The sequence below is a fragment of the Lepus europaeus genome, chromosome 12, assembly GCF_033115175.1.
Source record: "Lepus europaeus isolate LE1 chromosome 12, mLepTim1.pri, whole genome shotgun sequence".
NCBI lineage: Eukaryota > Metazoa > Chordata > Mammalia > Lagomorpha > Leporidae > Lepus > Lepus europaeus.
The window spans coordinates 68,756,471-68,759,344 of NC_084838.1; the positions used below are offsets into that span (position 1 = coordinate 68,756,471).

Sequence of the window (2,874 nt, forward strand, 5' to 3'; positions counted from 1 at the left end):
ACACCGGGTTCTAGTCCCGGTCGGGGCACCGGATTCTGTCCCGGTTGCCCCTCTTCCAGGCCAGCTCTCTGCTGTGGCCAGGGAGTGCAGTGGAGGATGGCCCAAGTCCTTGGGCCCTGCACCCCATGGGAGACCAGGAGAAGCACCTGGCTCCTGCCATCGGAGACCAGGAGAAGCACCTGGCTCCTGCCATCGGATCAGTGCGGTGCACCGGCCGCAGCGCGCCAACCGCGGCGGCCATTGGAGGGTGAACCAACGGCAAAAAGGAAGACCTTTCTCTCTGTCTCCCTCTACTGTCCACTCTGCCTGTCAAAAAAAAAAAAAAAAAAAAAGCTAAAACAAACAAAAAAGAGGGGGCAGTTGCACTGGCTTAGAAGAGCTGCCGCTGTCCAGTGGATGACAATTAGTCCTGCTTCCCAAACACAGTGAGAGCTGGGAACCCGATGCACCCGAAGGCCGGGGCCGACTGGCGGCGCCGTCATCACCTCCTGTACAAGGATATACCGGGTCACCTCGTCACCGACAGTGTAAGCCACAGCTACTGCTCCTCCTGGCTCATGCTAAGGTTGCCTTTCTGCACCTCGAGTTCCTCGGCACTGACCACTGAACGGTCGATGGCCACATATTTGGTTCCGTAGAACTGCAGCAAATGTATCTGTATGTAAATTCACCTCTGCACTTCTGCACAAGTATCCAAATTGTCTCGTGTGTGTGTGTGTGTGTGTTTTAAAGATTTATTTATTTATTTGAAAGTCGGAGTTACACAGAAAGGGAAGGAGAGGCAGAGAGAGAGAGAGAGAGAGAGAGGTCCTCCATCCACTGGTTCACTCCCAATTGGCCACAATGGCCAGAGCTGGGCCGATCTGAAGTCAGGAGCCAGGAGCTTCTTCCTGGTCTCCCACGCTGGTGCAGGGGCCCAAGGACTTGGGACATCTTCCACTGCTTTCCCAGGCCATAGCAGAGAGTGGAATTGGAAGTGGAGCAGGAGGGACTCAAACCGGTGCCCATATGGGATGCCGGTGCTGCCGGCGGCAGCTTTACCTGTTGTGCCACAGCACCAGCCCCTGTCTTTGCCTCCTGTTTTAAGGTGAGCTCTCCCAGCATTAGGATACAATTTGTACATTTCTTCCTTGGCTTTAGTTGAAAGTGCACTCTGATCAAAACATCCATAATAGTTACAGGAATGTCCTGAATTTTATGAGGTTTCACATAAGAATTTTTTGACAATTCAGGGTAAGTCTGGAAGCCAGTTCACTCTGACCCAATCTTTCCAGACTGTCCACCATGAAATTGTGTTAGCTGTCATAGGGTCCTCTGGGCCAGAAGAAAAGTTTCCAAGAACTATTTTTTTTTTTTTTTTTTTTTTTTTAGCATAAATACTGGCATCAGCCAAAAACCGTCTGCAATCCAAGTCTGGTTAAAGGTAGAGGTGTCACTGAAGGCATTGCAAAGGATGAGGGAATGGACTCTCGGGAGACTTGTGACTATAGTCAGCAAATTTCTGGGCCAAAAAGCCTCCCAAAGAAGTCCCAAAATGATGAACTTTATCCAATTGTAAATGATCTAAAAGTTTTCTGAATCTATCACAAAATTCAAGACGGCCTCAATAAACTGGATACTGCAAAGCTATAACCCGGTAATCCCATCCAGTCAAAGCCAAAATTGGCCAGAAAAATACCTCTGCAGTCCCTGATACTTCTAGGGCCTGCATCATAGAGCGACCAGATCTTTCTGTCGTTATCATCCATGATAATCTTTTAAAGGGGAACTGTACTTCTAAACTAGATATAATCAGGAGAGACTTCAATCTCTCCCATGATCAGCTGAAATGGAGGTGAACCTTGCCCTGGCCGCCCCCTTGTTCCTGGCCCTCCTCCCCCAGGCAGCTCCTCGTTCCAGTACTGGGGCGGGCAGTGGAGGCGGCTGGGCCTGGGAGGGGGACAGCAGCGGGAGCGCTAGGGACCCACAGGGGCAGCCAGCAGCAGGGGTGTGCGCAGGAGCCCATCTTCTTTCCTTTTGGTCTTCAGATTCAGTAATTTTCATTTTCCTTCTTCAAGTTCGCTGATTATTCTGGCCACTCAAAGCTGTCTTTGAAACCTTCTAGTCAACTTTTCAGTTCAGTTGTTGTACTTTGCAGCTGCAGAATTTTTGTTTGTTTGTTTCCTTTATTTTCTATCTCTTTATTGTTACTTCTATTTAGGCATTATTGTCTTGATTTTCTCTAAGGGATTTCTGATCACTTTAAAGGCAAGTTTTAAAGTGTCTATCTAGTTTTTCAATCAAGTGTTTCTGAGAGACAGTGTGTTAGTTTATTTTCATTTCTTGAATGGATCATATTTCCTGTGTTTTTATTTTTTGCATGCCTTATTTGAAAATTGGACATTTGAATCTAATAATGTAGCAACTCTGGAAATCTGATTCTCCTCCTTTTTTGAGATTTGCTGTTTTTTGGTTACTTTTTAAAATATTTATTTATTTATTTGAAAGTCAGGTACAGAGAGGCAGAGGCAGAAATAGAAAGAGAGAGAGAGAGAGAGGTCTTCCGTCTGCTGGTTCACTCTCCAGATGGCTGCAATGGCTGGAACTGTGCCAATCTGAAGCCAGGAGCCAGCAGCTTCTTCCAGGTCTCCCATGTGGGTGCAGGGGCCCAAGCATTTGGGCCATCTTCTACTGCATTCCCAGGCCATAGCAGAGACCTGGATCAGAAGTGGAGCAGCTGGGACTCGAATCGGTGTCCATATGGGATGCTGGTACTGCGGGTGGCAGCTTTACTCACTACACCACAGCGCTGGCCCCTTGTTACTTTTTTTAAAAACCAATTTTATTTATTTATTTAAGAGGGAGAAAGGGCAGGAGAGAGAGCAGGGAGAGAGC

At 47.7% G+C, this 2,874-nt stretch overlaps 1 pseudogene; it reads right to left on the reverse strand.

Moving 5' to 3' along the window:
• Positions 1-538: 538 nt before the first annotated feature.
• On the reverse strand, positions 539-1,817 carry LOC133771297 (maspardin-like; annotated as a pseudogene).
• Between the last annotated feature and the right edge of the window lie 1,057 nt (positions 1,818-2,874).